This window comes from Suncus etruscus, chromosome 10, assembly GCF_024139225.1.
Source record: "Suncus etruscus isolate mSunEtr1 chromosome 10, mSunEtr1.pri.cur, whole genome shotgun sequence".
Taxonomy (NCBI): Eukaryota; Metazoa; Chordata; class Mammalia; order Eulipotyphla; family Soricidae; genus Suncus; species Suncus etruscus.
Window position 1 is genome coordinate 66,030,013 of NC_064857.1, and position 13,514 is coordinate 66,043,526.

A 13,514-nucleotide genomic window follows, 5' to 3' on the forward strand; every position below is an offset into this window, starting at 1 on the left:
ATGTGTGTGTCAGTAGAAGATTAAAACCACTGGCCACAAGGCATAGAAGCAGCAAGTATGTCCTCACTGTTTTTGAAAGAATAATACATGAATAAAAGGATGACTAAGCAACTAAATAAACATCAAAGACTGTTGAACATGGTTGACTATGAAATAGAACATTCGATGATCATCTATGGCACATAAGACACTTTGTGAAAATTCTACCAAGATCCTTCAAAGTGCTGTGAATCAAAACTTTGTAGTTGCAGAGCAAGAATATAACTTGTGCAGCAGAATTCACTATCTACAAAGCTGCTCTGTAGTTCTAACAAACTGAGGTGGAAACATGAACTGAAATATTATCCCTCAAAAACTAAAATAAAGATGACAAAGAACAAGGGGGAACATTAGGAATGGAGTGGTTCTAGTTACTCCTAGTGACCCATGGCATCATTAGTACTCTTGGAGCTCACATGCAGTTGTCAATCTTTTATTTTATGACCCACAGTTAGAAACAAGGAAAATGCAGCCACATAAGTCTTTGATCACTTCCCAAGCTGAAACAGATGAGTTTTCATCTCTCATAAACTTTTCTTAATGTTGTTATGGATTGAATGTTAGTATCCTCACTCAAAGTCTCCATATTTGATGCTTCTAGAAGACAGATTCTATTTTTGTTCAATTTTTTACTTCATTAAGTTTTGACACACCCAGTGGTGATCAGGTTTACTCATGGCTTTGTGCTTATAAACTACTACTAGAAAGCTTAAGGAACCATTGGAGATGCTGGGGATAAAACTTGGGTCAGCAATATCCAAGGCAATTACCCTACCGAATGTGCTATCACTCCAGCCCCAGGAGATAGATTCTTTAGGAGGTGTTTATACCACAAAAATAGTGTCCTAAGAATGGAACTTGAGTCTTTATTGTTTTAATTACTTTGCTTAAAATGTGGCTTACAGAGTTGTTTATGATAGTTGTTTCTGGTCTTCAGTATTCCAAAACTAATCCTCCCACCAGTGTAACATTCCCTCCACCATTGTCTCCAGTTTCCCAACCACCACAAGTATGCCTCCTTGGTAGGCATAAGATAATTTATAATACTTTTCTGGTGGTGATGGCCTCCCCTTGAGAAGATGCTTCTCACCAAGGAACTCTTTCACCCCTTGCTTGAGGAGGAGCAGCAGAAGCACAAGAAGTGGCTGGTGCAGAGCCCCAATTCCTACTTCAAGGACATCAAATGCCCAGGGTGCTATAAGATTACCACTTTCTTCAGCCATGCACAGACAGTAGTTTTGTGTATGGGATGCTTCAATGTCCTCAACCAACCTACATGAAGAAAAGCAAGGCTTACAGAAAGATGTTCCTTCAGATGGAAGCAGCACTAAAAGCTCCCTGAATCAAGATGAATGGGAAACCATCCCAATGAACATATTTTGAATAAAAAATTAATATATATTTCTTCTTACAAGTAAATATGTTTACCACAAAAATTTTAGTACAGAAAGTTTGTGAAAATTGTTATATCTCACAGTAGAGTCATCAAATCGTAATCGGAAGGTTTACTAAATTGTGTTACTAGTTGTGCATTCTGTTATTGTTTTTGGTTGTTGAACAAAAGTAGCTTCAATGCCACTTTTATATGTAATTTGGTGTGTTTCTCCTAGGGTCTCAACATTGAGGAATCTAGTTGTTTTGTGGGGATACACATGCAGCCATGTACTCCATGAATTTAGGCTCTGTGAAGCTGGGTAATGAGTTCACATGGCAACAACTATGGAATGTGATTTTGGGTCCAGGCTTTCATAATTACGAAGTAAAATGGGGAGATTGAATCACTTCCCATATGAGGAGACCCCAGAGTTTTCAGGCCAAAAATCATCACACCAGGAGTTTTTGTTGATTAGATGTCTGCAGAGATTAGTGGTGAAGCAGTGAAGTTGGACCATTGGCATAGTCATGACTAGTGTGATTGAGACTGTTGGGGCTTAAGCAGGGCTGCCAACCAGACTGCACCCCCTTCTGAGGGATCTTCATAGTTTTCAGTTATAATATGTGTGTACCCATGAATTTTAGCAGCTTGTCTGGCATTTTTTCTGAGAATAGTTAGAGTCTATGGAGCTGACCAATGAGTTGACATAGTAACAGCTATGAAATGTGGTTGTGACTCCCAAGGCTTCTAGAGGGCTGAGAAGAGGCTATGAATTGGGGTCCATTAAAGAGACCACAAAGTGTTACCTCATGATTTCCACTGTCTGAAATATGGAAGAGTATATTAGCAAAACCTGACTATTATTTCAGAAAGTGGTCCATAACTATGAGAGGCAAACTGCTATTGTTTTGAAGTCACAATGCCTAAAGATTGCTGTAGCAGCCTGCACTTAAAGCAGATCTTTCTACAGTACATACATATATTATACTTTAGTATGTATGTGAATACATTAAAAGCTTTTATATTTGCATTTTATTCATATATGCATGTGTTATTTAGGGGCATTTATATATGATTATCCCTTTCTCATGAGCACGTTAATGCACAAATACATATAACTTTCTTGATTTTAGGCTCCATCGACAATGCCTTGGACATAGAGGACATAGAGGATTTATGCCTTGAACATAGAGGACTTTCTGATTTTGCAGATGAAAAGACTCCCAAGCTTCAAAGAGACTTCAGAGACTCCAGGCACCCTTGGGACAGTGGTCCAATGTAAGGACCCAAGAATGTGGTACTATTGGGTTCTATGCTACCAAGGTCACTCAGGTCACCTCAGTGATGTTGAGAGCATCAGGGACATACTTATTGGCACTCAGGGAAATATAGATTTTGGAAGCCATCTGGTTCAAAATTTGAATTCAGGTTGGACACAACTTAAGCCTACATTCTAATTCATTACTATTCCTCTGCTCCTTAACTGAAATTTCTTTGGTATCATTCTGATATCTATGTTTGTATGCATCTACTGCACCACATTCTAGCTGAGCATTGGATATTAACATAAAAACGAAAAAAAGAAGGGCCCAGAGCAATAGCACAGTGGTAGGGCATTTGCCTTTCAGGAGGCTGACCCAGGATGAACCTCGGTTCAATACCCGGCATCCCGTATGTTCCTCTAATCCAGGAGTGACTTCTGAGCACATAGCCGGGAGTAACCCCTGAGCGTTGTGTGGCTCAGAAACAAAAATAAAACAAAAACTGAATAAAGAAGGCAAAGGAAGAAATAAAGATGCAAATGGAGTCTTATTACAGTTCAGACACACCTATCTTTGGCCTGTGCACACTGAGAGGCTTTGGCATTCATTTCTAGGGTTCCTAATTTTCTTCACTCCATCCCAACAGTCCTTCGTAGTACAGCGTCAATCATGATGCCTATCTATAATCTGGGCAGAAAGGTCTCCTTTTGCTTGCCATGAAATTGACAGCAGTCACTGAAATGATGCTCAACAATTTGTGTGTAATTTTAGCCTACTAACCCCAACCAGAAAAGGAAATACTATCCCAGATACTGGAGTGTAAATTTTCTACTGAAAAATTATTTGTTTTTTGAAAAATAATACAATTTTATAGAAGGACAGAAGTCCATGTATAAAAAGATATTCTGTGTTAACTGTGTCTGAGTCTCTGGAAGCTTCAGTCTTTCATGTTGTTTGAGTATCTCAACTTCCAAAGGAAGTTATAGAGTATTTACCCCAAATGGGCAAAGCTAAATAGATTTTTTGAAAAAGCATATGTGACCCTGAGGTTCTTTTCCTTATAGAATTCTTTCCTGTCTTTCAGAAACTGCTTATTGATTTTTGACAATTTGATTTTGAAATGAAAACACAATGGTAGTCATTTTAACCTCACAGTAAAACTTCAGATTTTTTCAAACAGTATCAGAGTGGGCACAATAGGACATCAAATACTGCACATTTTTGAAATTTTGCTGTCGTGTTTGGTCACCACAGAAATGATGACAGCAATCATTTAAAACATTTTTTAAATTATAGGGGCATTTTAAAGACACACATAGACACAATATATTAGTGATGTGAAAGAGATTCTTTTTAGCAGACATAATGCTAAAAGAAATGGCTTGACAGGCAGAAAGTAGGATACACAGAACAAAGAAGTTACTTGATTGGGTAATATCAGGTGATAAATATATGTGTTACAGCAAATCATAGCGTATCTGACACATTTAAGGGAACTCTTTAAGGTTGAAGACCAATTCTAATCCTATACTGAATTGTCAACTGTGTACCACTCTTCCTAATCTCTCAAAATTGTAAGTGTAGGTCCAGAGTGATAGTATAGCCAGTATGCATGTGACTGAATAGGTTTGAAAACTGGCATCCCATATGGTACTTTAAGTTGGCCAGTAGAGATTCCTGAGAACAGAGCCAAGATTAACTCCTGAGCACCAGAGTGTATGGCCTCTCAAAAAAAAAAAAAAGTATGAGTAGAAAGATCATAAGTTATCTTGATTATACTGTATTTTCTGGCATATGACAACCCCCTAGTTTTACAGTTAAAACTATATTCATTGTATAAGACAGAACATTCCTGTGCTGCAACTGTATGTACCACAGTGAGTCAATCACAACAAGCAAAATAGTAGACTTCCTCTCTGACTCTGGCCAATCTGAGCACGCTTTTTACAGTATAGATTCGGGTACAGAACACTGTATAATTTGCATGCATTAAAAACCTGCTTGGATTGGCTGAGTTAGAGAGGTGGTCCGAGCAGCCTTGCAGGGGCTGGTGCAGGATCGAGTTGGAAAATTTATTTCGTGGCAGTATCCAGACGATTTTCGTTTAGCGGCATATCAAAATGTTTTTTGGGTTATACTCGACGTATAAGACGATCCCCGATTTTCAGTTGACTTTTATTCATTTCAAAAGTCGTCTTATATGCCGGAAAATATGGTACATTAAAAAGAGGACTTACGGGCCCGGAGATATCACAGTGGCGTTTGCCTTGCAAGCAGCCAATCCAGGACCAAAGGTGGTTGGTTCGAATCCCGGTGTCCCATATGGTCCCCCGTGCCTGCCAGGAGCTATTTCTGAGCAGACAGCTAGGAGTAACCCCTGAGCACCTCTGGGTGTGCCCCCCCCCAAAAAAAAGAGGAGTTGCAATTTTACCTTGTCTAAAGATAATAAAATTTTAGTACATCAAGATCCCTTATTCCAGTCCATTTTACCTTTATTACACATCCCAACAAAGGCTATTTGATATATAAAATTATAACTTTAGGGAGAGTAATATAGAATAGGTCTTTCACTAAGTATACATGATTCTAATCTATAAGATGCTAAAGAAATGGTCACCTACACAACACTATCTATCTGACTTTCTATCAGGGAAATAAACTGGCAAAACAAAGCTACACATGTATAAAAGTAATAAAATAAGAAATAAAATATGGGCCCGGAGTGATAGCACAGCGGCGTTTTCCTTGCAAGCAGCTGATCCAGGACCAAAGGTGGTTGGTTCAAATCCCGGTGTCCCATATGGTCCCCCGTGCCTGCCAGGAGCTATTTCTGAGCAGACAGCCAGGAGTAACCCCTGAGCACCGCCGGGTGTGGCCCAAAAACCAAAAAAAAAAAAAAAAAAAGAAAAGAAAAGAAATAAAATATTTATAAATATTTATAAAACAAGGGTAATCTCAATTAAATAATGGACTAAAGTATAAATATGTTTTATCTTTTTATAAAGCATGTAGGTCATTTTTAATAAACATAAAACTGCAAGAAAAGGATAGATAGTTCAATGGATGAGTTTCCTTCGGGACCTGAGTTTGAGTCACAACATCTCATGTCAGCTTATGAAATTGATATATAAAATTACTACATTTCACTACTACTAGATGGCTCCTGATCTTTCACCACTATCCTTCTGCCTCTACTATTTCATGAAATCTTATTTTTAAACTTCTATTCAATGAGCTTATAAGATCCAGTGAGGAACTTTTTGCCCTCTTCACATTCACCACTGATGAGCTTTCCGTAGTAATTGACCATAGAGTGAAAGGACAATCCAAAGATTTCCTCTTCTCTCCTCCTGGAAGACTGTATAAGAAATGCATTACTCCAGGAACTGAAAAAGATGAGCTCTGTTATGCTGGTAAAGTTTCAGTAGGTTCCCATTCTAGGACACTTCAGCATGTTGGGGCGTAGGCAGAAAGCCCTGCTCTTACAATGGAAAGACCCACTTTTTAGGTTCCTAAAGGTGTCTATTTCTTTGTTTCTGTGGAGCCCCACTTTTTTTTTGCCTTATTGTTCCCTTTTCATTCCTCTACCAGAAAATTTCATTTTTCTGGCCTTGGATCCAGGAAGCACCAGAAGCAGTCAGCTCTGTCATGGTTGTTGGTTTCTAGAGGATTTAGACACTAGCTGAAAAAGATCTGTTTCACCTCAGGCCTCTGGGCCTGCTATTTGGTCTCTGGATAATTTACATGATTAATTTAATCTGCCGTTGTAATCAAACTCAGGAATGAAGTCTAAAAGCTGTAGCAGTACTAGCTGAAAGATAAGGCTACTCCAAAGAATGAAAGTACATCAAGGCAGAGATTTGCATTAGGTATTAGAAGAAATGCTTGTCTGAGAAACACCAAGCTGAGCTGTGAGGTTTCCATGATACAAGTATAAGGAAAACAACAGAATAAAAGAAACAAATTTTGAGTGCAATTGGTCTAAATTTAAGTTCTTGGAAACAGGAGAGTAGTCTAGATGACTTCTGACATTTTCTCTCCCTAGGATTCTATTTATAGAAACAGTCAATCAATCCTTGGCAGCAAAAAAAAATGAAATGTTCATATCTATAGTCCTGAAAGTTCACTTTGAAATGCATCCAGCTTGTCAGATAAACATCACAGAATGTGCAGGAGCTGATGCCTTAAACTAGCCAAATAAAAAGTGGGAGTCTGTGTTTATAGCAATGATGCTTTTATCGATAGAAAAGTTTTATACTCTAGCCCTTGCACATGCTAGAGTTATAATCACAGAACCATTGATTGCCATCAAAGGAGGAAAAGTAAAACCTCCTAAATATAGCAAGATAATATAGGTTTTTTAATAATTGGCAACCAGCCTTTCCAGGTGAGAATAAAGGTGTGGCTGTGAAATGTTACCTATTACAAACCCAACACATTCCTTTCTGAAATATGCACTTTCAACAAAACAGACATTGGAAGCCTGTTTCTCGGCCTCTTGAACCTCAAACTTTGGGTTATTTAATTAAAATAGAAGTGTTTTAGGGTAATCAAAAGAACATTATTGAGTGAGTGTAATTCATGGAGATTCTGGTAGAGAAGGGCTTAACTTTTCCTAATAAAATGAGAAGATTCTCAAGCCATTTTCCAGCATTTCCAACTAGCTCTTTCTTTCTTACCTAAAAAGAATTTGTTACAGATTGAACATGCCCTAATGGAGAAGTTTCAGGGAATCATGAAAGAGAGAGAGTGTCTAGAAAGCTAAAAGAAGTTCAAGATTTAGGGTAAACTAAAAAAAAAAAAAACTGGAAAAGGAGGAAGACAAAGCAATATCAGAGACAATCAGAGTTTATAATCTGGGATGATCATTGATGGTGGGATACTAGAGCTCACAAGAAAGCACTAATAAGTAGAACCAATAATCTTGGCAAAAGAAGGGGGCATTAATGACAAAGTTTGAACAACAAATGATTTCCAATCCATGAAAGATGACTCATTTTATGCAAATACAAATAAAATACTTATCTTTCTTCCGTGTCTAAACTAGAAGGTGATGATAGTCAAACCTTTTCAGAAAAGGAATGCTTTTGAAAACTAGGCATATTTTTGTTTGGTTTGTAATTCTTTGAGGGGTGGTATGAGAGAGTTATAATATGATCATTTTTGTTTGAGGTTATCCTTGGGTGTGCCCAGAGATTACTCCTGACTTTGTGCTCAATGTTAATTTCTGAGGTGCTTGGGGTGTCAGAGTTATAAACAGGTTGGCCACATACAAAGCAAGACATATGGGGAGACAACATGTGGTGTTAGGATTATAACCAGGTTGGCCATTTGCAAAGCAATTCTTTAACCCCTGTACTATTTCCTTGACCCCAGAAGTTGAAGTTTTTTTTAATGAAGAGATTTTAATGTTAATAGTCAAGGTGAATATTTTTTATATAAAATGAACCTCAAAGTAGAAAAAAAGGCATGGCTATATTTTTGTGAACAGTAAAAAGAGTTCTCATCACAATGGAACCTTTAGAAATATGTATAAAGTTTTGAGGCCAGAGCGGTGGTGCAAGTAGTAGGATGTCTGCCTTGCATGTGCTAACCTAGGATGGACTGCGATTTGATTCCCCCAGTGTCCCATATGGTCCCCCAAGCCAGGAACAATTTCTAAACACATAGCCAGGAGTAACCCCTCAGCATCACCGGATATGGCCCCAAAACCAAAAACAAAAGAACTGCTTAATGAAAACTCTTTGCCCCATAGTTTAGTGAGCTGAAAAAAGAACTATGTGGAAGAGAAGAAAGATAATATGAAATATTAGGAAACAGGAGACAAATGGACACTGGTGCATTGGTGGTGTTAAGAAAGGACATAACTAAATATCTAAGCTACTTAGTCCACAACAATAAAAAAATCATGGGATCCAAATATATGTATAAAGTTTCAACGAGAAGGATTTATGATATAAGATAAGAAATGTACTCAATGTAAAAATATTCCAAATAAATTTATTAGAGATAGAGGTATAACTCCTAATTTATACCAAATTCAAATATACAAAAAAGAAACACAAAATACAAAAATGAAACAAATACACTGGGCTGAGAGTTGACATCCAAAAGATCCAGAGCTAGAGAAACAGTACTGTGAGTAAGAAGCTTGTCTTGAAGATTGCTGAACTAGATTCAATCCTCAGCACCACTTAAAATCCCTGAAGAACTACCAGGAGTAATCTATGAGCACTGAACCAAGAGGAAACCCAGAACACAGCTGAGTGTGACCCCCAACAAGCATCAAGAATTCCTAATGAGGTCAGCCACATTGATTTACTTTGAGAGGTTCTTAAACAGCCTGGCTCTTCTTCGATCATTAATAAAATGAGAGGATTTGATGAGAATCTAATCATACAATTTGAGTCTTCATATATAATCATATATTATGAGCTAAAATAATCAGCTAAGTTCCCCTTTATCTGTGATGAAGAAGAGAAACATGCATTAGTTAGCCATTATTTCTACTACCATTTATCACTGACAGTGAAATGATGCCTAGTCCAGGATCTCGTATCAAAATAGACCTCATTCAATATGTTATATTCCAGAGTGTTTCCTTGGAGATGTATTATGGATTGAATGAATACTTGTGACCTGAGGCCAAAATCTGGTGCGATATTTGTGGAAGCCACATCTGGCAGGGCTTTAGGAGTCATGGAGACACCAGGTTCTCTGGGGATACTAGGGAAACAACTGGTGGTTTGAAATCTTCTGTTGAATTTCCAGTCACCAGTGTGATGGTATGTGGATATGAATCCTTCAGGAAATTGATCATGTCATGAGGAGAGAGCACTTAATTAGAGGATCTGGGGCTTTGTGAGAAGAATCCTACTTCTGTCCCTCTATCTCTTTTATTCTCTCAGTCTCTGCCCCTCTACATATGCCTCTCTGTATATCTGTCTCCTTGTAAATATATGTGTACAAGGACATAGGAAGAAGTTGTTGAATAAGCTTCCTTAAACTTTCAGAATGAACTTTACCAAGAGGTGTCATTTTAGTGTGTGGATTATTTAAACTGAGGTCAAGAAAATCCTATAGGTACTGGAGAAACTATCACTCCCATGATGACCTAAAATGAAGAATATTGGGTGTAAAATCTAGAGTAGGATTTTCATCATAAATAGTAGTCTCATTGAAGAGTTTCTGGATATGACAGGCCAACCACTAATTATAGAGCACCTAGATTTTGCTGCATGGGCTATCTTTTCATCATGTGAATCTCTCTGCTTTCTCTTTGAAAGCCTAGGTCACTACACTATTGCTTTGCTCAGGGTAAACACCCTCATTTTGCATCGCTGGTTTTTAATCTAGAATCATGTATTATTTAATAAAAGTTACCATTTTATTATCTTTTGATGCTGTTACTGTTTTGTTATATTTTGTCATTTTGTTATATTTTGTCAGTCTGATTGCTGAGCCAACCCAAGAAAAAATGGTATTTGGAGAAGGATGAAATTACCCACACACACATATACACTTTTTGTGTTTTTTGTTTGTTTGATTTTTGGTCACACCAGAAAGGAGTTACTCCTGGTTCTGCACTCAGAAATTGCTTCTGGCAGACTAGAGGAGGGGGACATATAGGATGCTGGGATCAAACCCTTGTTGACAGCATGCAAAGCAAAAACCTTATCCATTGTGCTCTAGCCCCAATTATACACACACTACAGTCATTTACAAATCTAGAATTGTGATCTGCAAATTAAAGATAAAACCAGTTACAACAAACCAGGATAATACCCTGATCTCAGACATCTTAGCTCCTGGAACATTACAGAACAATAGAAATAAATTTTCTGTTAAGACACCCGAGCTCTGAAATGTTGCTAAAGCAGCCCAAATTGACCACGACAAGAGGTCAAGAGTTATTTTCTTTATTTTTGCAATGCACCTACACTATAAATTCACATGATTTTCCTCGCATTAACCCAGTCAAAATCCCACTGGGACCTCTGAGGCTCCTGATAAAAGAAGGTCAACAGGAGTCAGTGCTGCAAACATTATTTTCCCTTCTCCTTTTCTGCAGGCTGCCTCCATCTTTCATTAATAGACTTTCTTTGTGAGCTCCAGCCAATTGTTTTTGCTTCTCTTCTCCTTATAGTTAGGCAAGTGGTAGCTCCTGAGAACAACCAAGCCCCTCAGTCAGAGAACTGGGGAGACTGCCTGAGCTTCACTTCACAGTCTTCAATCCTTTTTCTTCACATTCTGCTCAGTTTGCTCTCTGTGTATTTGAACTTGCCTTGTCTTTATTTATACATCTGACACTTTTACTTTCCCTCAAACTTCAAATCCTTCAGTGTTTCCTCTGTGTTGCAGTCTGCCCCCACATTGTTTTCTATAGACAACCTCCTTACTATTTTGATTTCTTGGGAGTTGAATTTTGAGCGAATTACACTTGACATTTAACTTATGCGCACACAGAATATGCTGACTTCAAAGAATGCTAGAAAACAGACTTCTCCACCATCTATTGTTTAGACAAGAAAAAGAGATTCCACAGTCTTTGGTTTTCAGTGTCAACTGCCTTCCTCACTGAGTCACTGAGATGAGCATCTCTTAATTGTAGTCAATGAATTCAATAAGACCTGATCCCCACTAATATCCACACGTTGGAACTCGGGCAGAGCATGCATGCATGGTCTTAGGCTTCTAGAAATCTAGTGGTTCAATTTAAGAGAAAGGTAGAGGTAATGAGATTGTACTCACAGTGGTGTTTAGAAATACACCCAAATTGAAGCTCATCAGTGGAAGTTCATAAGAGAAGAACAAGCCAAATCTGAAGCATGTCCATGAGGAAACAAGCCTCTAAGTGTGCAGAGAAGTAAAAGGAGAACACAGAATTTGGATAACTAGAAATTAAAAATCTCTACATCATCTTTTCAGCCTCTCTCTCTTTAAACTATCATCCTTCTAGCTAAGAGATCTAATAAACTAGATGTCTGTATATCTAAAAACAAAGGGCAATGGAAAGGTGTGAGATTTTCTTTAAGTGGTGTGGCACAAATTCTAGAGTTGTCCACAATGAAAAAGTAAACCTCAGGGGCTGGAGTGATAGTACAGTCATAGGGTGCTTGCCTTGCACACATCTGATCTAGAATAGACCTTGGTTAGATACCCTGCCTCCTATATGGTCCCCCCAAACCAGGGGCAATTTCTGAGTGCATAGCAAGTAACCCTTGAGCATCACTGAGTGTGATGCTCAAAACAAAACAAAGTAAAATATTAAAAAAAATCAGTTCCTTCACAAGTCCTCTTGCATGGCATTTTTAATACACACAGAGCAAGCCAGTGATTTCTTTGCATTTATAAATGTCTTAATAAGTTAAATAATGAAACAAGAATATATATGAGATCCAAGTTAGAGTATACACTAATATAATCTTACTTAAATCAACAATTATGAATAACTTCCTATAATACCTTAACAATGTATTAAAAAGGCAAAGAGATGTGAGATTTGGTGTTAACAAATATCACATAAATCCAACTCAAATCACTCCTTTGATCATTTGAGAAACCAAAATGTTGACAGAGTCAACCTCCAATTGGCCCAATGTATCTCAGACTTTCTTCTACAGGAGAGCCGGTCGAAAGCTACTATCACTGTTTCCTCACAGCACAGCAAGGGCTGCTGCTCACATAGCCACCATTCCAATGAGTTAAAAACTCATGGAGTCTGACTTCAGGGGCCATACAAATAGGAAATGATGAAGCACCACAAAAGGCATCTGAGAGTGAGCCAGGTAATATGTGCATCTCCTGTTACTTGATTACTCCTCCAAGCTGACCTGCTCACAAACAATGATTGCAACCACAGAGATGAAGCATTGCTAGCGCTTTAGCAATGTAATCACTGACATCCAGGAAGTCTAATCAACAGCTAACAAGGGTCTTAATGATAGATGGAGACCTGGCAAAGGAACAGAGCCAGTTGTATTATTTCTTGTCACTAACAAACACTGTGCTAGGCAAAGAGCCTTTTGTTATGTGCTCCCAGCCAGACTCAGAGAGACCCGCAAAACTAGTGACATCTCCTTGTGTAAGGGTTTCCTGTGGCTGCCAGTTAAAATGAAATAGAACCACTTTATTGTTCCAAGGATGCTTTAACCTTAGGCCCCATTGCATGGAAAGAAACTGGTTGAAAAAGGAAGAAGGAAGGAAAGCAGGTGTCCTTAGGCTATTTTTTTAACCAAAGGGGCCATGATTTTTGTCCAAGGTGAGTATGATGATTGGTATTTATGAGGTAGGTACACTTCAAACATTCCAAAGAGAAAGAAAAGCAAGATCTGGGGAGAGTTAGGAGATGAAAAAAGTAGAGGGAGGATAGAAAGGGGAAAATAACAGAGGGAGAGAGAGAAAGAAGGAAAAGCAAAACAGAATTGGAAAGTGAGGAGCGGACTGTTCCACAGTTGGTGGTCACACTCCCCAACATGTTTCTTGTAAGGCTTTCGAGCAGGTTATAATGTTTACACTACAAATCACTGCCAGTTTTTCTCTCATCTTTGCCACTTTCTTCCAAGAGGTGGGAATGGAAATCTGTGTTTACACTGAGCTTGTATTGCACACGTCATCACCTTTGCTTTTTCTTAGCACATCAAATTCTTCTCTTTAAAGTTTAAAATTTGTTCCTCCTTGATGCTAAAGATGTAATGCTGGTCTTCCTGCTGAATTGATTATGACAGTTGGATTCAGAGTAAATTCTGAGAGCATAAACAAGGGTGTGTGTGGAAATACTTAACAAGTGAAGGAAATGTTTGCTAGCATGTGGCAGGCTGGCTGTGCACACCTGAATA

At 38.2% G+C, this 13,514-nt stretch overlaps 1 pseudogene; it reads left to right on the forward strand.

The window, feature by feature from the left end:
• The first annotated feature begins 1,118 nt into the window (after positions 1–1,118).
• LOC126020602 (40S ribosomal protein S27-like) lies at positions 1,119–1,370 on the forward strand (annotated as a pseudogene).
• Positions 1,371–13,514: the final 12,144 nt, after the last annotated feature.